This window comes from Notolepis coatsorum (assembly GCF_963971535.1).
Source record: "Notolepis coatsorum genome assembly, chromosome: 5".
Classification (NCBI taxonomy): domain Eukaryota; kingdom Metazoa; phylum Chordata; class Actinopteri; order Aulopiformes; family Paralepididae; genus Notolepis; species Notolepis coatsorum.
Genome location: NC_140169.1, coordinates 14,286,594 through 14,312,485, shown reverse-complemented (window position 1 = coordinate 14,312,485; position 25,892 = coordinate 14,286,594).

The window sequence follows — 25,892 nt, the reverse complement described above, 5'->3', positions numbered from 1 at the left end:
GTGCCAATGTACGACGCTGACTGTGGATACATCGGCAAGCGTTGGGGGAGAGGCCTCCTAGGCGAGTCTCCTCCCGCTCCTTGGTATGGGCTGGTACCGGCAGTGTACCATGGCCCGCTTGTCCAGGTGCTGTTCCTCGGTGCGGGTCGTGCGTCGTGCTCACCCGTGTATAGAGTCGGGGGTCTGTAGCGCAGCTCCGCGGGAGTATAGCCTGGGCTGTACCGGACCTCCTGGTCCGGTAGAGTACTGTGCTGTCTTCGGGCGTGGTTCTCCTCCTCTTCCTCTTCGTCTTCAGTTAGGTCATCCAGTGCTTGTAGTCTCTGGTTTAGCCTCTCCACAGGATATGCTGCTCCTTCCCGGTTGCTAGGTCTCGCTTGGACCGGTGGGGGGAGGTGGTCTGTGGGGGGTATAGACCTCGTCTGTTGGTCAAGTTCAGGGTTGTTTACTCGGCTAGGGGATGCCGCCCTGGAGGTGTGTCTAGACGAGTTCCTGGAGCCCCTGGCGGAGGGAGAGGGTGTTGTCCGTCTGATCAGCTGTTCTATTAGTTGCGACTGCTGTCTGTCGCGCGCTGCGTCCCGTTGAGCACCGGCTCGTTCTCGGGCCACATTCTCTTCCATCTGAATGCGTCTTATTTCTAGACGTATCTGCTCGTGTTCGCTTCGCTGCTGGATCTGCAGTCGGTCGCGTTCAGCAGCGGCGTTCAGGCTGATGAGGAAGGCCTGCTGTAGGGTCCTCTCTGCCTCGCTGGGAGAAGGTGGTTGTATAGGGGAGCCTTCCCTCGGGGTACTCCTTGCGGAGCCTTGGAGCTCTATCTCCACGGTGCTCTCCCCGTCTTCTTCCGTGCCGAGTTCTCTCTCGGTAGCGTTGTATTCCTCCCGGGACTCATCGGGGACTACTTCTTCAGTACTGGCGGGGTGTGAAGTCATGTCTGGTTCCCACTGGTCCCCACCGTGAACTTGGTCAGTTACATTAGAGCCCGTAGGGGCCTCTATGGTCGGGGTAGTCTGGGCGTTGGGGTTAGACATACTTTTACTTTCTAGTTTTACCGCGTTTACTGTTAGTAGAAGACTAGGTTGTTGACTGACAGCGTAAGCCTCTAAGTACTGAGGGAGCCGTCGTTCGCGCTGCGGGCGTTGGTTAGGAGGATCGTTTCGTGGAGTGTTCATCATAGGCCATTTCAATATTAATAACACTATATTAATATTACACTAATTACCCTCCGGCTCGAAGGACCAATTGTAACTGAGGGGTACAATTCCCTGACTGTATTACTAGATATGATACTTACTACCACTACCTTTGTACTTAATATTCGGCCACCCAGTACACGACATAAATATATTATCATGAACACTCTCACGTAGATGAAACGGATCCAACACAAATGTACGAATTAGAAACAGGTCTTTATTTCTACACAGCGATGGTGTGTAGAATAAGCACTTAATCACTTAATTACATTTATGAATTGAAATAGTATGCACTTTTATGGCAAGGAGTATTCGTCGGCATATCAATAGAGAATGTCCAATCTCTGAAGGCGCAGGTGGTAAATATACGACCTGGAATAGTTAAGGAATAACAGCAATGACACTTTAATGATTATACTAGATACACTAGAGGGGGTTAATCCGGTCGCTTGTAAGCCGACAGGAGTAGGAGGGGGGGGGGGGGTAGAATCCGGCTGCCTCGTCCGGCCAAGGGTATCCCAGGTGAACCCACTGTAGTGCCGTTCAATGCGCCGGCGATCCTTGGACCACAGATGAAAGCAGGTGGACTCTTTGTGGGCCGGCTCTCTCCGGTCCACGGGGGAGAGACGTGAAGCGACCTCGTCTTGCAGAGCGTCTCCTCACCTTGCGTCCTCTCCAGGGGGGGGGGTTCCAACACACGGCAGTGTCGGGGGTCTTTATCCATGGAATAATCAAAGTATCCAAAGCATAATCCGTGCCTGGGAAGGCGGGCTGTCGTCGGTAGAATAATCCGGTATACAGGTCCACTCGCTCGTCGGCTCTGGGGCTCCTCGGGTGCAGCTTCACATAGGGTCAACCACCCTGGGTAAGCAGCCAGTTCTCTGCCCGAAACGATGGGGTACTGACTACGGTAGTATTCTCACCGCACGAAGCACTATATATTAACAGACTATTATTAGCTTAATAGACTACGTCCAACTCGACGATATAGTGCCAAATATGACTATTCAAATATTAATATACACGATGTCTCAATACCGATGGTAGGCGAACTTGGCCTTACTCCCACACGTGGCGTCGCGGGGAGGCTTTACGTCTGTGACTCTATTGGAGGGTAAGAAACTGGACTGAAAAGAAAGTCCTACTTTAGTAGCGCAGTATATATACGCACTATGAACAAATAGTCCCATTAGTGGTGCGGTAGCCAGATTCCTACGCGGAACTAGGACTTGATCGCACATGTGGAGCGGTACGTTTGAACTGGGTCTGAGGGGTATGGCAGCCTGGCACCAAGGTCTCGACCAATAGTAGAATGGAGACTATTATGGGATGTTCAGTAGGCTAGAATGGATATTCAATGCATATTGTACAAGGAATATACAAGGGATATCAGGGAATATTAGAGAATATACAAATACAATTAAATATATATATATAAATAAATATATATATTCGGTTTAATCTGGCCCTTCACAACACTATCAGTTAGCCTTGAGAATAGCAGGCCCTGGCACTCTGACTACGACATCATCTTTGACAGAAGATGTAGTCGGGCCTGCACCATGACAAGGCTCTGGCCATAGCTTATTTGTCCCGACAGCGAGAGGCCTTTCGTCAACGTGGAGACCTGTGTTGCGGCCTTTCGCCCTGCGTTCCTTTTGTGCAGGTAAGATTAATGAAAATGTCATGACATTACCCCACTCTTCCTTCCTTCCCCTCCCGAATGTTTTGTTAATAACAATGTTTTTTTCCAGGCAAAACATATGCTACTTCACAGCATTTGGAGATACGACATGTGCTGTGTGTGAATGGTCGTTTGTGTAGCTTGGGTAGCGTTGGGCCGTTGGCCAAAGCTGTGTGTGGCCTGGTGTCACAGTACCTGGCTAGCCTATTTAGCTGATGTCGGCCATTGGCTCCTTGCTGCTTTGGTTTCTCTGGTATAGACCCTCTTCTTGTTGGATTTAAGTGTTGATCTTTGTCCTTTTGGATCTCTCATACATGCTCTAGTCTCTCTCTAACACACACACACATGACAAACACACATGTTCTCTCTCTCTCTCTCTCTCTTTCTAACACACACAGTCTGCCTATGGCGGCCTTTCTCGATGGCTAGGCTGTGCTCAAGGATCTTCAGTCACAGTGCTCAGGTATTCTGCCACTGTGTACTCTCTGTTTAGGGCCAAATAGCATTTCAATTTCTTTCCAATGTGTGTCTCTCTCTCTCTCTCTCTCTCTCTCTCTCTCTCTCTCTCTCTCTCTCTCTCTCTTGGATTTAAGTGTTGATCTTTGTCCTTTTGAATCTCTCATACATGCTCTAGTCTCTCTCTAACACACACACACACATGACAAACACATGTTCTCTCTCTCTCTCTCTCTCTTTCTAACACACACAGTCTGCCTATGGCGGCCTTTCTCGATGGCTAGGCTGTGCTCAAGGATCTTCAGTCACAGTGCTCAGGTATTCTGCCACTGTGTACTCTCTGTTTAGGGCCAAATAGCATTTCAATTTCTTTCCAATGTGTCTCTCTCTCTCTCTCTCTCTCTGTACACTGTATATTGACTGTAGAACGGGAGCTCTCTCTCGCTCTCTCTTTTGCTATATGTTGACTGTATCATGCCCCGCCTCGGGCAGCGCTATTATTTAAGAATATGTTGACTGTATAAAAAAAATATATATATATATATATATATCAATATATATTTTTTTTTATTATTTTTTTTAACCTTTTGGGGGGGGGGGGGGGGGGGGGGGGGCTCGCATTAAATCTCGCACAGGGCCTCGCATTTCTCCCAGGCGGCCCTGACTGCGCACATTCACATTCATAACGTCCAGACAGGAGGGATACACGGTGCAGTAACAGTTAAGCATTTAGATGTATTTAGATGTAAATACATGTAGTGTGGTAGTGAAAGACACAACAACAACAACAACTTACTTTTAACTGTATTAACAGATTCCGTGCTGAATGCCAGCGCAGAAAATAGTTTACATCAGGGCCCCCACAATAATAATAATCTCTCGCTCCGATGAAAAAGCCATTTTTTATCACTCCGTTTCCGTATTAAATTAATTTACTTTTAGCCATTAGGTTGGAAAAAATGCACCCTACCGAAATTCTTTCGCTCATAAAATTCGAACTGTGTTTTAATGGTTTTTAATTAAGTTAAAACACGCGTTTTATAACGGCCGTCAAGGCCTCTTTTTTTTAATCTTTTTTTTAGACACTGCGTTACGTTGCTTATAACTTATAACATTAAGATAGTGTATTAATAGTGTGTTATTCTCTCTCTGAGAAAGGAGAGCTAAATAATGACGTCTGTGTGTTAACACCTATTAAGTACACCTATTAAGCCCCCTGTGGACAGGCCCAAGCCCGCGCGTGTAGTTTTTCTCCTCACTTGGAAGAAAATTTGTGGAACTATTATAACAATAATTACCTCATTTACAAGTTGTATTTAAGTTTGCAACTAAGGGCAAATAAGGGAACACATTAATGACAATTCAAATATGTAAAAAAAATCAAGATTTCGATTTTTAGGATTTTCTGAACAGCAAGACATTTTCTTCATTTCAGAGCACCTCCCCCTTTGCGGATCAAATCGGGTTTGGTCACGGCGGGTCACATATGAGGACGTAAGTAAGTGGCGATAAAAGTGAGAGACGAAGCCTCTCGATGCCTCCTTGTCATAAAATAATTTGTGAAATCTGTGGTGCTCAAGTGGAATTTTTAATGGTTGTCTTAAAGAGAACGCTTTAAAGTAGGGATGCTCGATATTGGCTTTTTTACCGATACCGATATTCCGATATTGTCCAACTCTTCATTTCCGATACCGATATCAACCGATATCAACCGATACCGATATATGCAGGGTTTCCCCCCCCAAAAAACGGAATAATTTCAGGTAACTAATAATTTCACTGGATATATATAACAAATATTGTTATTGTTTTTTTCTTTTTTTAAACCGATACCGATATTTTCCGATATCACATTTTACTGCCGATATCGGCCGATAATATTGGTCGGCCGATAATATCGGACATCCCTACTTTAAAGTAATAGTTGAAGTCTGGAAAGGCTAAACCCCCGTCGGCTTTATTTCTCTGTGCAGTGGATCTTTTCATTCGTGGACGTTTGTTGTTCCAAATAAATGTATATGCAGCGGAGTGTAATTTTTGCCAGAATTTACCTGTTAAAATCCTGGCCGATGGATCTGTATATAGTACTTTGATCATATGAATGAACCCATCTCCTAACCCCATCCTTCTAAGTACTGCCCATAAATAAGACCATTCCAACCTGTCAAAGGCCTTCATCGCATTTAAGGACAATACAGCTGTAGGAGGCGCGGCATCCTTGCTGGAATCTATCACATGCAGTAACCGTCTAATATTATCCATGATCAGGTGGCCTCTTATGAAGCCTGTCTGATCAGAGTGAACTAAAGATGTCATATGCTTTTGGAGTCGGATGGCTAGTACCTTAGCGTACAGCTTGAGATCGGTTCCGAGGAGGCTTAAGGGTCTATAACTACCGGTAGGACCGATATGAGTGCCATATTGATATCCCTGGAGAAGTTCCCCTTTTTGACTGAGTATAGAATCATATCAAGTAATAGGGGTCCAATTACATCCCAACATGAGAGGTACAGTTCGGGTGGAATGCCATCCCAGCCAGGGGCCTTACCACTTTGCAAGTCAGATATAGCCTCCCTAAGTTCCTCTAGTGTAATAGGTGCATCTAACCGTTTAGCATCTTCCTTTGAAAGTTGAGGTAAGTTCATTTGATCAAGGAATTTATCCAGTTTATTATGATCGAAGATCACTTCTGACTTGTACAGGTTTGAGTAAAATGTACGAAAAGTCTAGTTGATTTTTTTGGGGTCTGTAATAACAATTCCCTGTTGGTCCTTAATAGCCTGGATATCAGCAAATTGTTCACTGGATCGTATCTTCATAGCTAGTAGGTGACTAGGTTTAGAGCCATGAAAGTAATAATGTTGTCTTGTTCTGCGTATTTGAAATTCAGATTGTTGTCTTAAAATGGAGTTAATCTCCTTTTTCAACACTTTAATTTGAGACTCCAGTTGACACGAGTAGTTGCGTTGTAAAGAGGAGAACAACGAAGAGTGAAGCACTTCCAGTTCCACCAATTTGGATAGACGTTTCTTGCGGAGGTTGGAGGCAAAGATGTTATTCTTGATAAAACCCTTTACCGATATCCATAAAGTTCTGGGGTCTTGTACCGAACCCGCATTAAACTGCAGGAATTCACTGAGTTTATTTTTGAATTGCAGGTTGAATTCATTGTTTTTCAACAAGCGCCATCTTGGGGCTCGGGATGTCATTCTACTGAATGAGCCCTTTAGGAGTAAATAATTGTGGTCTGACAGTGCAATGGGCCCCAATTCAACGTCAAAACTATCAAATAGTCTAGGGGATGCAAAAACATAATCTATTCTAGAAAATGTCCTGTGTCTTGCTGAGAAAAAGGAATACTCTCGCGCCGTTGGATTGAGCGATCGCCATAAATCATTTACTCCTGTATCCTTGGACCAGGCCTGTAGTGCCGTAGAGGCCTGTCTCTGGTCATAGGATGTGGTGAGACTAGATTTATCAATCGAGGGATCCCAGTTGGCATTAAAATCCGCACCAATTATAAATGAAACTCAGGGAGATCTAACATCGCTCTAGTGAGTGAATCGTAGAAGTTAGCGTCATAAACATTAGGGGCATAAGCCGCTACCAAAGCAATTTTCCTGTTACAGTAATCTATCTTAGCAATAGTTACTCGACCATCTGCATCAGACCATATGTCCAACAATTTAATATTCAACTTCCGTTTCACTACTATAGCTACACCACGGGATTTAGTGCCAAAGGAGGAGTAGCTTATGTTTTGATATACTTTATCCGCCAGCTTTACATTGTCAGCCAATAAAAGATGCGTTTCACTTAAAAGAGCCACATCAACCTGTTGTCTTTTCATTAGGGATGTCCGATATTATCGGCCGATATCGGCATTAAAATGTGATATCGGAAAATATCTGTATCGGTTTTCATTTTTTTTTTTTTTTTATTTAAATTTTTTTTACACTATAACCTTTATTTACCCAGGCAAGCAAGTAAGAACAAATTCAGATTTTATTTATTGTCAAAAGTATGCATAATGTTGTGTTAATTCCACAACAAGAGATATGTAATGTTAATTACCTGAAATTATTAAATTTTTTGGGGGGGGGGGGGGGGACCCTGCATATATCGGTATCGTTTGATATCGGTATCGGAAATTAAGAGTTGGACAATATCGGTATATTGGTATCGGTAAAAAAGCCAATATCGAGCATCCCTACTTTTCATCCATGTAAACACGGATACTTGTTCTTGATGGTGATCTCGTTGAGTTGGCGATAGTCAATGCCGGGCCGGAGACCTCCGTCCTTCTTCTTAACAAAAAAGAAGCCGGCCGCCACCGGGGAGGACGAGGGCCGAATGAGGCCTGCTGTCAAGGACTTGCAGATGTACTCCTCCATCGCTGCCTTCTCCGGGACGGTCAGACCATAAAGGCGGCTGCGGGGAAGGGGAGCCCCAGAGCGGAGGTCGATTGCACAGTCGTAAGGCCGATGAGGAGGAAGGGCCTGAGCCCGGGACTTGCTGAAAACCTCCCCGAGATCGTGGTAATCAGGGGGGATAGTAGAGATGTCTGGGTGCGGCACACTAGGGGAACTCCGGGGTGATGGACGCAGCCTGAAGACACTGGGCATGACAGGAGGAGCTCCACCCCATGATGGTGCCGGAGGACCAGGCGATGTGGGGCTCATGCAGCGCGAGCCAGGGACGACCCAGAACTACTGGGACTGAAGGGGATCTGGTAATAAAGAACTGGAGTCTCTCAACGTGATTACCAACAATGGTGAGGAGGACAGGACAGGTGCGTTGAGTGATGTCGGCCAGGCGGTGCTGATCCAACGCGAAGACCTCCAAGGGCCTCTCGAGGTTCTCAAGCGGAATGTTAGCCTGGGTGGCAAACTCAAAATCCAGGAAGCTCTTATCAGCCCCCGGGTCAACCAGTGCACCCACCGTCGCCCGCTGGTCCGCCCAGGCCAGGGTGACGCTCGTCAGATGGTTAGGTCGTGCAGGGGTGTGGGAACAGGAAAAACGGCTCACCAAGATCTCCCGGGGTCCCAGCAAGCCTAGTCTTTTGGCCGGGAAGGACAATTGTAGACCCGGTGTCCCACAAGGCCGCAGTAGAGGCAAAGGCCGGACCTGAGCCGGGACTCCCATTCGGCCGGGCTGCATGGGTTCCTCCCTGGTCACAGGCCGGGAGGTGAAGGGGCTACCAGTCGCGGAGGAGGCAGGACGAGCAGCAGTCCAGTCACGAGTGCAGGAGATCTGGGGGACGGTTGGGGGTCCAAGTCTGGCTCGCTCGCGCCTTCTCTCCCGGAGGCGTCCGTCGATGCGGATGGCGAGGCTGATTAGGGCCTCGAGCGAATCGGGCCCCTCCCGGGTGGCGAGCTGATCTCTCACAGCCTCGTTGAGCCCCTTCAGAAAAGTGAGATGAAGCGCCCGGTCATTCCAACCACTCTCGGTTGCAGCCAGTCTGAACTCCAGCGCGTAGTTGGTGACACTGCCACTGCCCTGCTGGAAGGTGCCCAACCGGGATCCAGGATCCTGGCCACAAGCTGGGTGGTGGAAAACCCTTCGGAGCTCTGCCACAAAATCTGGGTAGGAAAAACAGAAGTCAGCCCTCATGGACCAGGAAGCAGTAACCCACTGTGCTGCTCGGCCTGTGAGCAGGTTAGTCATGTAAGCCACCTGGGCTCCCTCTGTCGTAAATCTGCTGGGTTGATGAATGAAAACCAACTCACACTGCATGATGAACATGGCACAGTCCTCGAAGTTACCGTCGAACAGTCGTGGGCTGGAGAGATGGGGCTCTCGGGGAGCGGGGTCGGGAGGTGCAGGGTTAGTCGCGGCGGCGGGTGGTGGTCCGGCTGGGACTCCTGCCACTAGTGGGGTTAAAAGCAGGGTGTTAAATGCTGCACTGAGAGTCTGCAGCTGGTGTAGAATATCTGCCTGCTGATTACCATGCGCAGTCTGCTGGGTGGTTAGTGTGTCCAGAGAAGTCTGGATAGGCTGGACCTGGCCCGGAGGCCCTGCACAGCAGCTGCAGCCGCCTCTAGCTGTTGGGTGTGGGCGTTGGTCAGCTGGATCTGACCTGCCAAGGCTGCTCTAACACGTCTGTGTCAGCTGGAGTCGACATGGTCGGGTCGTAATGTTAGGTTTTGTAAACAACCCCAACAGCACGACACAGACAGGTAGTTCAGAGTTAGCCAAAAACAACGGTCGTATTTATTTTCACAAAAAACAGAAATGTGCAACAAAACAGTAACTCCATTAGAGGGGAATGTCTTCTAGTCAAGTAGGGCTCTGCTGCACTGCCCACAGCAGGGTTGACTCTGCGGCTCTGCAGCCCTGTCCTTAGCAGAGTCTCTACAGCTCCGGAGTAGAAGGACTGGAGTGTCTGAACTTCCTTAACTGTCTCAGGTGGTAAAGGCGCTGCTTCGCCTTTTTTACGACTGAGTCTATGTGTGTTGTCCATGTCAGATGTGAACCGGACTTGCATTGCTGCACTATACACTATTTCATCCATGCAAGTCAACGCTCCCCCCCCCCCCTCCTTCCATTAACTCACTGGACTATCACTGAAATATTTATATTTATTTGCACTAGCACTAAATGCACTTGGGACAATGATGGTATGTTATTATTATTGAGGACATTGGGACATTGATACTTTATTATTATATTACTATTATTATTGACATTATTATTTTGCACATGCTATATCTTATGTTTGTATGCCAGTGGTGATGTTCCTAAATAATTTTCGTTGTACCAACAATGACAAATAAAGATCTATCTATCTATCTACTCTGCGGTTCTGCGGCTCTGCAGCGCTGTCCTTAGCAGAGTTTACTCTGCGGTTCTGCGGTTCTGCGGCTCTGCAGCGCTGTCCTTAGCAGAGTTTACTCTGCGGTTCTGCGGCTCTGCAGCACTGTCCTTAGCAGAGTCTATTCTGCAGTTCTGCGGCTCTGCAGCACTGCAGCCTTAGGTTATCCCAACAAAAGCAAAGTCAAAGTGGGTAATGAGGCACGGGTCCACAGGTCCACGGAGGCAGAGAGAGAAACACAGCAGCAACTTCCTAGGGGCACACTGGAGAAACAGTAGAGCTGGTGGTGACAAAACGACCCGACACAGAATAACCGAGTATAAGAGTGCTCCCGCCGAGCTGATTGGAAACTCCTCTCAGGTGCGTGATGGTAATTCAAGTCAAGTCAAGTCAAGAGTTTTATTTGTCATAATACAATAGTTATAACATATAATAGAATCCAATAGAACGACATTGTGCAATAAAACAAGTAAACAGAGTAGGGCATATCGGTATATGTACATAAGTTATTTAGAGAGCATGGTAGGACATGCTAGGTCCTGTGGTAGTGCAATACACTGTTAGCTACGGATGAAGCACTGGGTCTTTCTGTACATGCTATATTATACAATCTCAAGTTATACTATACTATTCTTAAAGTGGGAAGAATCTGAGCCGAAGTCTCTCTGTCCTAGTAGCTGGTGTTCGCAGGCGTCTGCCTGACCTCAGCAGCATGAACAGGCTGTTGTTGGGGTGGTGAGGGTCTTTCATTATCCTGCAGGCTCTGGATTTGCACCTCTTGGGTGCACAGGGCCGCCCGGGAGAAATGCGAGGCCCTGTGCGAGATTTCTTTTAAATTTTTTTTTACAGTCAACATATTCTTAAATAATAGTGCTGCCCGAGGCTGGGCATGATACAGTCAACATATAGCAAGAGAGAGAGAGAGAGCGAGAGAGAGCTCCCGTTCTACAGTCAATATAAAGTGTTATCGCTTTGTAACACTGTACACATTTCTCCACAACACACATGTACAAGTGGCAGTATGCAGAAAATCCAGCAAGGGAAGAAGCAGTGTAGAAAACAGGTGGAGTTTTGCCTAGCAATGGGAATGCTTTGGCTGTACTGTGTAGATAGAAGTACACACTCTAGTGTTGATGTCTTTGTTTACAAGGCTTCAGGTATGGTTGCTCTGCTACAAACACAAGTAGAGCAGCTGTGTGCACATCCAACCTGTTTTAGGCCAGGTGCAGGATAAAACTAAATGTGACTGAAGGAAAAATTGCAATGAACTGACTGACACAATTGACAACTATAAGCAATGCAATGCTCAGAGAGAGAGAGAGAGAGAGAGAGAGAGAGAGAGAGAGAGAGAGAGAGAGGAGAGAGAGAGAGAGAGAGAGAGAGAGAGAGAGAGAGAGAGAGAGAGAGAGTCTGTGATGATCCAGACAGAGAGAGTCTGTGGTCCAGAGAGAGAGAGATGAGTCTGTGGTCCAGACAGAGAGAGAGAGAGAGAGAGAGAGATAGAGAGAGAGAGAGAGAGAGAGAGAGAGAGAGAGAGAAGGAGAGAGAGAGAGAGAGAGAGAGATGGGTCTGTGGTCCAGACAGAGAGAGAGAGATAAGCAAGACAGCTAAGATGAGCCCCTAAAGGATATTAAACTTTTAATGGAAGAACAAAACAGAAGGACAAGATAACTTCACAAAGGCAACATGAATATACATAGATCCAAAAGGACAAAGATCAACACTTAAATCCAAAGAGAAGAGGATCTATACCAGAGAAAACAAAGTAGCAAGGAGCCAAGGGCCGACATCAGCTAAGGAGGCTAACTGCAAATAGAGTAGCCAGGTACTGACACCAGGTACACACCGTTAGCTATGACAGCTAGCCGGCCCGTTTGGCTCAATATAACGTTAGCTACGTTAGCTAGCCGGCCCGCTTTGGCTCAATATAACCTTAGCTACGTTAGCTAGCCGGCCCGCTTTGGCTTAATATAACATTAGCTACGACAGCTAGCCGGCCCGCTTGGCTCAATATAACGTTAGCTACGTTAGCTAGCCGGCCCGCTTGGCTCATTATAACGTTAGCTATGTTAGCTAGCCGGCCCGCTTGGCTCAACATAACGTCTACGACAGCTAGCCGGCCCGCTAGCTGAACATAACATTGGCTACGATAGTTAGCCGGCCCGCTAGCTCAACATAACATTAGCTACGATAGCTAGCCGGCCCGCTGGTCCAACAGAACGTCAGCTACGATAGCTAGCCGGCCCGCTGGCTCCACATAACGTTAGCCAACATACCGTTAGCCACGATAGCTAGCCGGCCCGAGAGAGAGAGAGAGAGAGATATCTCCACGGCGGGAATAGAATAGAGTGCATTAAAAACTCACCAAACGTCCAAGAGGATGGAGACAACCGCGTGGAGTTGACGAAGTTCATCTGCCGAACGACCGTCCTCTTCATCTTGGCATAACAATGCTGCACGCGCTCTCTCTAGGTTAGCTAACGCTAGTTAGCCTTTAGCTAAGCTACTAGCCGACATGGCTATCCCGACTGAACCACACGTTAGCACTAGATTTTTTTTTTCTTTTTTTTTTTTATTATTGCAAAACAAAAATTATTAAAAGTCAGTACTCAACACATAATACATAATGAAACTAACAGAAAGGTGGCTAAAATGATATGCAAGTACAGAAACAGAAAACAAAAAAAAGTCTATAATAATATTTAACCCTCACAGAATTGACCATTTATTTTTCTGTACATTTAAAACATCTATGTCCATATTTTTTAATAATCATATCATTGTGAAAGGCAACCATGAAGCACAAAACCATGATGCCTCATTATCTGTGTATATCTGTTTATATCTGTTTATATCTGTGTTTATATGTGTTTATCTGTGTATATCTGTGTATATCTGTGTCTATCTGTGTTTATCTGTGTATATCTGTGTATATCTGTGTCTATCTGTGTTTATCTGTGTATATCTGTGTATATCTGTGTCTATCTGTGTTTATCTGTGTATATCTGTGTCTATCTGTGTCTATCTGTGTATATCTGTGTATATCTGTGTCTATCTGTGTATATCTGTGTTTATCTGTGTTTATCTGTGTATATCTGTGTATATCTGTGTCTATCTGTGTCTATCTGTGTATATCTGTGTTTATCTGTGTTTATCTGTGTATATCTGTGTATATCTGTGTCTATCTGTGTCTATCTGTGTATATCTGTGTATATCTGTGTCTATCTGTGTCTATCTGTGTATATCTGTGTTTATCTGTGTTTATCTGTGTATATCTGTGTCTATCTGTGTCTATCTGTGTATATCTGTGTTTATCTGTGTCTATCTGTGTCTATCTGTGTCTATCTGTGTTTATCTGTGTTTATCTGTGTTTATCTGATTACCTTTCAGTCATTCCTATGTCTCCACCATAGCGGCATGTTTGCTATACCAGTGTGGAACATTCGGAAATGGTGAGAGTGTGTACACACACACACACACACACACACACACACACACACACACACACACACACACAGACACGTGTACACACCACCTCCCCGACACACACACGCACATGCAAAGACATACACAAACACATACAGTACACACAACCTCTCCAACATACACACACACACACACACACACACACACACACCATTCCCCGAACACACACACACACACACGTTTCTCGGGTCCTAATTGCCTATAAATGTTAGTGTGATAGTCTCGTGGTGAATTACGTCTAGGTGTGACTGCAGGCGTCTCATTAGAGCAGGTGATCAGAGACATTAGACGGAACACACTCTAGTCAACATTTATGGTTGCAGTCATCATCAGCTACAACATCTTCCCAGCCCTTTGGGGACGTCACGGTGTGTGTGTGCGTGCGCGCGCGCGCGTGTGTGTGTGTGTGTGTGTGTGTGTGTGTGTGTGTGTGTGTGTGTGTGTGACTGTGTGTGTGTGACTGTGTGTGTGTGTGTGTGTGTGTGTGTGTGTGTGTGTGTGTGTGTGTGTGTGTGTGTGTGTGTGTGTGTGTGTGTGTGTGTGTGTGTGTGTGTGTGTGTGTGTGTGTGTGTGTGTGTGTGTGTGTGTGTGTGTGTGTGTCGGAGAGGTGGTGTGTACGCGTGTCTGTTGGAGAGGTTGTGTTTGTGTGTGTGTCTGTGTGTGTGTGTGTGTGTGACTGTGTGTGTGTGTGTGTGTGTGTGTGTGACTGTGTGTGTGTGTGTGTGTGTGTGTGTGTGTGTGTGTGTGTGTGTGTGTGTGTGTGTGTGTGTGTGTGTGTGTGTGTGTGTGTGTGTGTGTGTGTGTGTGTGTGTGTGTGTGTGTGTCGGAGAGGTGGTGTGTACACGTGTCTGTTGGAGAGGTTGTGTTTGTGTGTGTGTCTGTGTGTGTGTGTGTACTGTGTGTGTGTGAGAGGACTTCTCGCTGGCTCCCCCTGAGGGAAATTAGCCGTCTCTACCGTGCGCCGTCTCCAGGTCCAACCCTGCTGTTTTTCCTATGGCTCAGCCACTCCCACACGTCCCCACTGGGAGCCACTGCAGCAGAGACACACTACTAATTGCTAAAACACACACTGTCTGTTTTGTAGCGACAGAAAGGCCTATACTGCCACTGTTGTTAAAAATTATACCGGAGCTGTAGTTCTGTTTGTGTCTCTGAACGGGGAGAGCTGGGTCTGTGTTTAACCCTTTCACTACCACACTACAGAAGGTTAATCTTTCACTACCACACTACAGACGGTTAACCTTCTGTAGTGTGGTAGTGAAAGGGTTAACCGTCTGTAGTGTGGTAGTGAAAGGGTTAACCGCCTGTAGTGTGGTAGTGAAAGGGTTAACCGTCTGTAGTGTGGTAGTGAAAGGGTTAACCCTTTGTTGTGCGGCAGTGAAAGGGTTAACCATTCGGTAGTGCGGCAATGAAAGGGTTAACCGTCTGTAGTGTGGTAGTGAAATGGTTAACCATCTGTAGTGTGGTAGTGAAAGGGTTAACCCTTTGTCGTGTGGCAGTGAAAGGGTTGACCTTCTGTATTGTCGCGGTGAAAGGGTTAACCATTCGGTAGTGCGGCAATGAAAGGGTTAACAAGCCTGTCAAAGTAGGAGCGCTGATCTGAGATCAGAGTCCAAGATGAGTGCTGCTATTCTGAGACGTTTGATGAAGATTGGCTGTGATTTAGGGCTCACTGGTCGGGTACAGGTGATCAGGGGTGACATCTACGGTGCCCACCATCTTTGCCCATGTGCCCTTGAGCAAGGCATTGCATCTCTTAACTGCTCCACTAGCCTATGCAAAAAGACAAATGACCTTGTGTAACATAGCCAACAAAGTAGCTTAGCTTACTGACATACATACTTACTTGTATTAGCGGGTGGGAAGCTGGTGGGGTTATAAGTCCTGGTCGTTGCAAACAGCGACTCCTACTGGTCGGTCGGGGCGCCTGTTCAGCAGGGAGGGGATCTGGGGGGAAATAGTGTGAACCTCCGCACGCGTTTACGTTCTCCCAGTGAAACTCCTCGCTGGCAGGAGAAAAGAAGTGGCTGGCCTCTCCATACGTATCGGAGGAGGCATGTGATAGTCTACACACCCTCCCCAGACAGACAGTATCAGTAAAAAAAAGTCTTCCCCATGAGGTGTTGGTTTGTCCAAAGTCTAAAAAGTGTGCATGCATGCTCAGCCGTGCTAAACACAGAGGCTGCTTCCCAATCCTCCATGCTACATACTGTTTGCAAACAGTTTTGAGTATGTGACCTGTTAGTGTGCAAAATACTGTATGTGAAAGAGATTTGTATGAATACTAAAATAACCATCATTTCACTTTTTATTTAATTTCAAAACATTATTTAAACTTGAAAGGCACGTCGAGTGTACATACAGAGTTAAGAAAAACATACAGAGTTAAGCAAAAAAATTGCCTAAAAACAGCGGGAGCAGTCGTCTGGTAATACGGAGGTTCCCGGTTCGATTCCCACTCCTCCCGGGCAGCATGTCGAAGTGTCCTTGAGCAAGACACTTAACCCCTAATTGATCCCGATGAGCAGGTTGACACCTTGCATGGTTGCCTCCACCGTTGGTGTGTGAATGGGTAAGATGTGAGGAACAAATTGTAAAGCAATTTGGATAAGTGCAGACATAAAACAAGTATAAAACGAGCATCAAAGAGACAAAGTCAAAGTAAGACATAGAACATTAAATCACATAGTTTTTCACATTAGGATCTAACATCTTAATAGGCTTCTTTGTGTCACGGGGGTGGTGGTGTACGTAAGACCCAAGTGGAGACGGCAGCAAGTCCAAGGGTGACACAAAAACGAATATAACAGAACAAGGAACAAAACCAACCAAAGAAAACCTCTCAGTGAAAACTGGAACAGGGGAAAAAGTAAACACAAACACAAACTCTAAGTACAAACATGGGGAACACTTACTTGGAAACATGGAACTAGAAACATGGAACAAGCAACATAGACAGCGTAGTAGAGACAATGAACCGACACAGAGAACAGGCAAAAAGGAACTCAAATACACAGGAACAAATGACAAACGAGAAACACCTGGGATGATTACAACTGGAGACACCTGGGAGGGGAAACAGACTGACAAGAAATACAACTATGGACGACAAGACAAACACCAGACACTGGGACAAAACGTTAGGTTATGACTATAACCAAGTTCTGTTAACACTTAGTGAACGCTCAGCGTTTCATGCATATATCTCGCTTCAGCATATATACACTGAATAATTTCACAAATGTACCTTTAAATGCCAGCATTCATCTGGCCACACCCCCATCCGCTTACCTATATAAGCAGGGATGGTGCCACACACTCATCTCCTTCCCAACAAATTTCACCACAATGAAAAATCAAGGGCCGCAGCGGCGTCTAGACGCTGAGCGTTCACTAAGTGTTAACAGAACTTGGTTATAGTCATAACCTAACGTTCTGTATCACACTAGCTCACGCTCAGCGTTTCATGCATAATAGGAGCTGAGCGGGAGCTAGAAGCTCGACAAATGTACCCTGCTGAGGCCCCCCACAACCATCAGATCAGGGAGGACCGAGCCCCCCCGACCCCCCCTAATGGAGGGCACCTCCCCTATTGGGCGCTTCACGGGAGGGCGACGGACCCGACCGTGCGAAGAGGCACTCAAGCAACTCAACGCACAGGGTGAGCAGACCGTGGCTTGACCCCACGACTACACACACGCACAACCCGCATGCCACCCGGGAACGAACGGAGGGAAAAACCTTGTTACTGCCCCCAGAATCACGGGGTCAAGGGTAAACCCAACCCCGTGGCAAGGCCGTAGCAGCGGAGCACGAAGGAAGACCCAGACCCACCAAAGGGACTGGACCCCCTGGAACGGGGGCCCGGAGAAGTCCATGATGCCAGCATCAAGACCCCACCAGGTGGGCACTTAGTGACCCTGCCCCCCACATCGCCAGCGTATTCGGACAGCGGGCCCTGTCCCCCCAATAGTACACCGCCTGGCACACTGACCCTGCAGAACAGGCAGTCAGCATGGCCGTAAGCACACAAAAAAGGTTAACCAACGGAAGCAGGCAGCGCACCGGGGAAAAACCAGGCAACAGGCTATTAACCCTAGCCTGGAGACTGCGGACGAGACAGGCGCCAGAGGGGACAGCTGAACACAGCCGCCCCGGCGGAAGGAGCGTAAGCTGGCGGTGTTGCATGACCAAGCCTCCATTTAAAAATCCCCACCCAGAGGGGTTGAGGCAGAGAAGGCTGACACGATCGGCAGACGTCATGAACGTGCAGGGGCACCCTCAAACGGTGAACCCGGGAGTTGACAATGCTCCAACACACCAGGGAATCAACCACCTTGGTGTTACCCAATGCGGTGGTTGTTCCTATAACCCAGTGGGGCCCAACCAGTCGATCGCGATCGACAGGTAGATCGCGGGCTGATTTCAAGTAGATCTTGATTAATAAAATTCGATTATTAAAAAAAAAAAAAAAAAAAAAAATGTTGCTAAATCAACTCTTCCTCTCCTTGTTAACTACAACAAGCAATGCTGTTTGTTATTTAAGATGAGGTCAGACTCGGCACTGACAGATTTGTGTTCATTATGCTGCTTTTATAAAGCCTCAAATGACGGCTTACAATATACAATTTTGGCTGGTAGCTCTCGGGCTAGGTGGTAAATAAAAAAGTAGATCTTGGTTCAAAAAAGGTTGGACACCCCTGCTATAACCCCTCAAGAAAAAACTCCAAAACACACCTGCGGGTATACACCGGCTATACCGCAGTACAAGTCTTTCAGTTTTCAAAAAAGGGTTAACCCAGGCCTACGGGTCGACGAAACATTACTTCGGACCGGGCCTGGCGATACGGGAAGCACAGGGTCACCAGAGGAGGTCAAAGACCATCCCAACAGGCCCCTCTTCGCCATGCGTGAGAGAGGAGCGAAAAAGAATGGAGAACCCGCCCCTAAGCACACCGTACTTGGTATTCCCAGGCGGTCTCCCAACCAAGTACTAACCAGGACCAACCTGTGTAGCGGGCGAGATCTGACGAGATCGAGCGTGTACAGGTTGGCATGGCCGTAAGCCATTACGACAGTGCTGAGTAAAAAACGTACCCAACCAGGGTCTCCATAGTGCTTAACCCTGTGACACCCGGACCAACCTGGCATTTATCCCCCTGAAAAAAGCCCAAGTCCCTCAGGGTACCAGAACAGCAGATCTGCATCCCCGGCGGACAACGGGTTCAACTGATCCGGACCAGCGTGACCAGAACCAGTCCCGTGCCCTAACCACGCCGACATGCCTACTCCAGGAGAAAGGGCAGATATGCGTGTCGATCTTAACATGAACAGAAGGCGCCACCCAGACGTTCGGGCGAACCGCGCCTGGTGGCCCACCCCCAGGGCGTGAGACCCCTCTACATATGTTCAGATCCATTCCGTCATCATCCCCCAGACATGAACGAGAATCCGTCGATAACCAACCCAGGTCGTGGGATGTGGTCGTCGGAAGAGGAAAAACCTCCATCCCAGTTGCTTTATAAAAACGCCGTTTTAACCTCAAGCAACCAAGGCGTGCCAGTCAGTCGCCTGTTTACAGCGAGCTAGCACTATGCGTGCGTCGGGACACACCCACATCAATGAACAGGCTATTTAGACCTGTCATTGAATCCCCAAGGCGCCCAGGGGAACGACAAGAGGGGTGTGACACTTCCTAACTCCAACTCTTTTTTAATAGAAAAGAAGGAAGCACCAACAGTATGTATCCCAGTCTACACAGCCGGGGGTAAAAAAAATCACATTTTTACATCCCACCACCCTCCCATAGGAAGGAGACGGGAATCCCCAGAGAGACTTCCCACGCGAGCTGTACAGATTGAAAAGAATATATTGCACCTTGAGCCATGTAAAAAATTGTTTTTTAGGGCTCTCCGGGGAAGAGGCACTGAACCCATACACACTCAATAATCGAATTGAATCGAATACATACACAATAGAATAGGACACCTTCTAGAGGGTCCACTCACTTTGACAATCTGAGGAGGAAGGCTCTGTACTCTGATGGAGGCTCCCTCACATGGAAGGAGGAGTCCGAACTCACAGAAGGCCCGAATAGGCGCTTGGTGAGGAGGAGCCCTGACCATCCCCCCGAAACAGATCCATCACATGGACCTGAACAGCACACGGAAGTCCTACCAACAGAGACGCGCACGGTGACGTACTCTATGGCGGGGGAATTTCTGCGGTGCACACGCCCAATATTCCAGGCCGTGGGACCAGGAAACTCCCTCCCCCCCCCCCCTCACCCCGTAACGTGCCGAACCGCAACGTGACAGGAACCTTGAAGGACAGGGGGTGTACCCCTGACCAACAGAAACAAGGGGAAGAAGAAAGGTTACCAGTTCACCCCTTTACGACCCCACACCCATGATACGATGTAATGACAAAAAGAGAATATGACACAGTCATAGTCAGCTCTATGAAGCGTTTGACAGCTTCACACAGCGCATGAGCTAACCTGCTATCTGATTTTTACTAAGGAAAAAACACAGAATAGAGAGGGCTCTCTAAGAGCCCCGGTCCAACATACACATGTGCTTCTGTGGCCAGTCCAACCCAGTTGTAGGTCACATGACACACACAACCCATCATCACCTACAAAAAATGGCAAAAACACTCTACAGAGGAACGCCGTTTTTCATAATGAGAGAATACATCATTCTCGATTAGTATCGGCCACAGGCCTTGCTAAGCACACATGACAGCGACCAAACAATCTTTTCTTTTAGGAAAATAAAGTTTCTCCAGCAGTCATAGCACAACCTCAGCAATCAAGCTAAGGGTTACATCGCATCCCTACCACACAAAGACACAATGTAGTGCAACAACATGTCTGATAGGAGGATGAAAAAGTCCCCAGGGAGCCGTGGGAAAACACAATCCTCCTACTTTACCCTTACCTGTTCCACCCCACGGGGACGGTACCGACCCCTTTTTGACATTATTATCATATATTAATATTTTTATGAGTGATGCAATAAATTAACGTTTTTAAAATCAAACGTTTTCAAGTATTATTATCACTACTATGTCACAAATACATGTAGAATGTAAAACGTTAGGTTGGCAATAGTTTAGCAATAGGTTAAAAGTGAGTTTATATCATTTTAAGTTTTTATTTTTCACTCGCGTTTTTGACGCGGAAGCGGAAATGGAAATGTTGAACCATGGGAATTGTAGTTTTTTTGTGGCCATTTTGAAGAGCGCCTCGCCAGCTATCTGCCAGCGTCGGAATTTCTCAAAACTACACTTCCTGTGGTCCGCTATGGTCGTTCAAAGTTCGGCGTTCTGAATTAATCATATCAATAATTGTTATGATTCGCGATAATAAGCTACAAAAGGTAACGTTTTTGACAAATATTGAAACGCAGTCAGTTTCTCCACACTATTGTAATCATGTAGGAATAATTAGATCTGAAATTAGTTACAAAATGATTACACTGTGGGAGAAATAAAAAAGTACAGTCGATTACATTAAATATCTGTATATGTTATTATGCATGCCTGGTGATACTATATCCAAATTGAACTCGGCCATTTGAAAGATACTATATGTATATATATATAAATGTGCGAATTGGCTATAATAAGGTAATGTATAAGCATATATTCTATATTCTATAATAATATTTCAAATTGCATTGGTCCGGATGGGAGAATTCAGTACTGTATATACAAAACCTTCAATTTTATCATCTTCCCTTTATTAATTTCCTTAGATCTTTTGTACACATGATCTCAAGAGGGTACTGAATTAGCGCAGTGGCAGTGTTTTAAGTTTGGTCATTATTATCATGGTTTTATTCACTGTCAAAGATGAAAAGAAAAATCATAATTCATATTTTCCTTTGTTTCATCAGAATTTAAGCAAGCCTAGTAATAGACACAATATTTCTGACACTGCGAATACATTCATTGAGGTCCATAGATGTTCCTAGATACCAATAATATGCAAATAGCCCTTGTAGAAGTGGAGCAATATTCCATTTACCTAGGTATACATTTTATGCAGATTTCACCTCGGGTGGAACAGGTTAATACGGCCAGTTAAAACAGGAAACCTGTTAATATGTGAACACACTGTTCATTGTCATCACAGGCTGAGAAAAGAATATTCTTTCACTCATTTGTCACTAAGCATAGCTTCATAGGTTAGTTACCTTAGTTGTGAGTACACGGTACATAAAAACACACATGATGTTTCTCACACAACAACCAGATCATTTTCACATCTGTAACAACAACCCGATTTGCCCGGAGAAGCTAATTACCAGTGACAAGACAGTTCACACAAAACTTGCGTCGTATCCCAAATGTATTGCAGCAACACACGTTTTTGGAAAACAGCGTTATTTACAAAACATGTAGAAAGGTAAAGCCAGAAGACGCTTATAAGGTCTGGCCAAACCTTTGTCCTACCCGGAGCGTAGATCAGCGAAGTGCAGTCTCAAGACACCGTAGGAAACACAGCCATCCTGTGTTGTTCGATCTGGGCAGCGTCGCCGCTCCACCCGTCGCTACGGTCCCCTTGTTGACGCAATCCTTGCCGTCCTGGCTCAGGGCAGGGTCGACGAACATCCCCTGTCAAAGATGACGTTGTAGTCAAGAGTGTAAAACATGTTATAATCAAAGCACGTTCAACAGAGTAGCATTAAGCTAACGGCCGCTCCAACCGTCGGTCGCTACTGCCCCTGCTCGCGAGACGCCGAGCGAACGGCGCACACGACCAGAGGGGAGCTCGCGGCGGCGCGCGAGTAGCCGGAGCTACCCCGCGCTGGCCTAGGCCGATAGCAGCAAGCTAACTGTTACAAAGGATCAGATTAAACCGAATATATATATATATTTATTGATTGATATATATTGCATAGTATTTGTATATCGTTTGATATCCCTTGTATATTCCTTGTACATATACACGGAATATCCCTTTAGCCCAGACCATAATATTTCATTCTCCTATTGGACAGCGGTCCACAGGCGCCAGAGCCATGCCTCCGGAGTCAGGTTCAAAGTCACCGTCAAGACATGTCTGAACATGCCCGGCCTTGCCCAGGGCTACGAGACAGAAATGAGGCTGGCACTAGATTGTTCGCCGTGCATATAAATATGGCGCAGGTGAATACAGAAGCGCTTAGTCAGAAGTCAGAGTTACCCAATAAGTTGAAGCCTCACCCACGATACTCCGTGCGGTGAAGTATGGCCTGTTTGGCCCCAAATAGAGCATTGAGACCGCGTGCGAATTAATAACTGAATTGTCAGAGTTTGGCGCTATACCGTCGAGTGCGACATATTTCTATTAAGTCAGTAATAGTCTATTTGTGTATAGTGTATCGTGCGGCTAAAGTTCTACAGTGACCAGCATCACCAACGCTTCCTCGTACCAGCTAGAGTGCTTATCCAGGCTGGGCTGCTTTCATGGCGCTTTCACCCGAGGAGACCTAGACGAGAACCGTGTGGACATGTACACTGGATTAATCTACCCGATGACTACATAGCCCTTTGCGGCTGGATTATATTTGTTTTGGTCCTGTGATTTATGGAGCGGAGAATCGCCGACGCCTACACGTGTGGGATTTACCCTGTGAGGAGCCAAGTCGAGTCCGCGCCTCAGAGAGCCTGAGGCCGCCTAGCTTTCTTCACTGTGGAGCTACAGTCTACGGAGAACAGCTGTATTCGTCTGTGGATCAAGAGACTATTGCACCGTCTCCTGTACTTGGAGTCTCCTTAGTCATCGTTGACCAGACTCTCTACTACCGACAGATCCTCTCCCCTGCTGGCTTACAACCGGGGGGACCCTTCCAGTATCTCCCGCTATATATTACTAGTGTACCATAGATATAATTCCCTAAGATTCAGGTTGTATAATTACCTCCTGCGTAACCAGAGAATGGACATTCATTGTTGATTTGCCTACGCACATTCCTTTGCCTTACAAGTGCATTCAAAGTATAATAGAGAAGTATTATGTACCTTTTGCTGCAATAAATACTTAATTACCATTTGGTGTGGAACCGGTTCATTGTGGGAAGTGTTCATTATATTTATATATCATGTACTGTATGGCCAGTAATTAAAGTACATAAAGCGGTAGTGGTTTAATGATACCATACTTATCAATACAGTCAGGGAATTGTACCCCTCAGTTACACTAACGTTTCCTAGTGATCACAACAGGCTAGCGCCGCAGCTAACAGCTGACTGGCTAACAGTAGGCCCAACCTCTGTAGGCCACGCAGTGATCCCAGCAGGCTAACGCCGCAGCTAACAGCTGACTGGCTAACCGTAAGCTAAGCAGCTATCACCTGAACTTGTACACAATGATATAACACTCACCCAGACAGGCCGCCGTTCTGAAACCCTCCTCACTTTTTAAGAGAAAAGAGAAACAAGATGTCAACACAGCTTTACAACGGTGATTTTACCAACACCCGACGGAGCCAGCACAATACCAAACTGGCCTGTGTAGCTGACTTGAACATAGATCTTCCGCTATCGAACATCTATGCACATATCTCCTCGTGAAGGAATAGTCTCATTTGGATATGAAAGAAGGGGCTACACGGTGACAGAGAGATACCCACTCGTCCAGAAAACACAGGGATCACCAGTGTTAATGGTTGCGGCCCACTAGTTAAACTATAATGGTCTTCAGACCAAGGTCTTCTGTCGCCTAGGAGGCTGAACAAAGGACCCTAGCCCTTGTCAATTAGCCCCCATAGCACTAACAGACAAGTGAAGCCTGCCAGCAACAGTACTCACCCAACCTGAAACCCACCGCTTCTCACAACAGCGGCGCGTCATACAGTTCAGCTGTGGCCTGAAAGGTGTCACCCCAACCAACACAGCAAGGAACTGCAGTTGAGAAGCATGCAGCGGCGTGCTCCCAATACGAAAACCGGTGGAGGGTTTTAGAATGATCACCATCTTCCAGACACTCCAGTGACGAAGACAACATCGCCGTATTTTCTCGAAAATAGTGAGAGAGAAAATAAAGATATGATGTCAACGTATCTCCTTGTTCTTCCTTTCCTTGTAAACATTGCTTTTCCAGTCAATATTTTTATCCACGTCAAGTGGGCATATGAGCAACACGTTGCTTGTGATGAAATTTGAGAAGGAGATGAGTGTGTGGCACCATCCCTGCTTATATAGGTAAGCGGATGGGGGTGTGGCCAGATGAATGCTGGCATTTAAAGGTACATTTGTGAAATTATTCAGTGTATATATGCTGAAGCGAGATATATGCATGAAACGCTGAGCGTGAGCTAGTGTGATACAGAACAAGCAGACCCTAAACAGAGAACCTAATAACAGACAGTAACTACAAAGACTAAGACTAAACAGATAACCTAATAACAGACAGTAACTACAAAGACTAAGACTAAGGCCCTGTCCACACGAGCGCTGGATTTAATATAACCGAAGTTTGAAAAAAATAAAACTCCGTCCACACAGGTGAACACAGGTGAACAACCGTGTATAACTGCGTACGCATGACGACTGGAAAACCAAGCAACCGATACATGTAGCACAATGCCAAAACAGTAGGCGGCGATGTTGTTCAGACATGAAGGCCATTTCAACCAATCAGAAAAGGTTGAACGCTCACTACACTTCCTGTTTAGCCGCCATCTTTAAATGTCATTTTGGCAAAGAAAGAAACTGCAATAAAAGTGCAATAAATAAACGGATACATTCACTGTGTGTTCTGCCTCTCATTTGTTGATGAAACAAAACCAACTCAGCAACACAATTTACCACCAAGAGCGGATAGTTTAGTCTCACAAAAGACCGCCGGTGTTGTTAGCTACATGCTAATGTGAATGGCTATATCTATGTATAGTATATAGCTTAAATGCTAACGTAATGTGGTAACGTTACCGCTATGAATGGATGCAAACGTTATTTAACACATTGCAGAATGGGTACAATACAATACGGCTCAATACAAACAATTGTTAAGGGGATGCAGTCTGGACTGGGTTCCTTATAACAATACCTTGACAACACATGAGTTTAGTTTAGCCGCAGCTACATGTTTACTCTGAGCATCAGGTCAGGAATGCAACAACAGACATCAGTCGATCACAACACTCTTCAACACAGACGATACGTTTCAAACAAAAGTTTGTTACAATCATTTACATATAACGCTACTTGGGACAGCTCTGCTGTAAACACTGGTGTAGCTGGCTCTACTCTAATCTCTCTACCCCGCGCT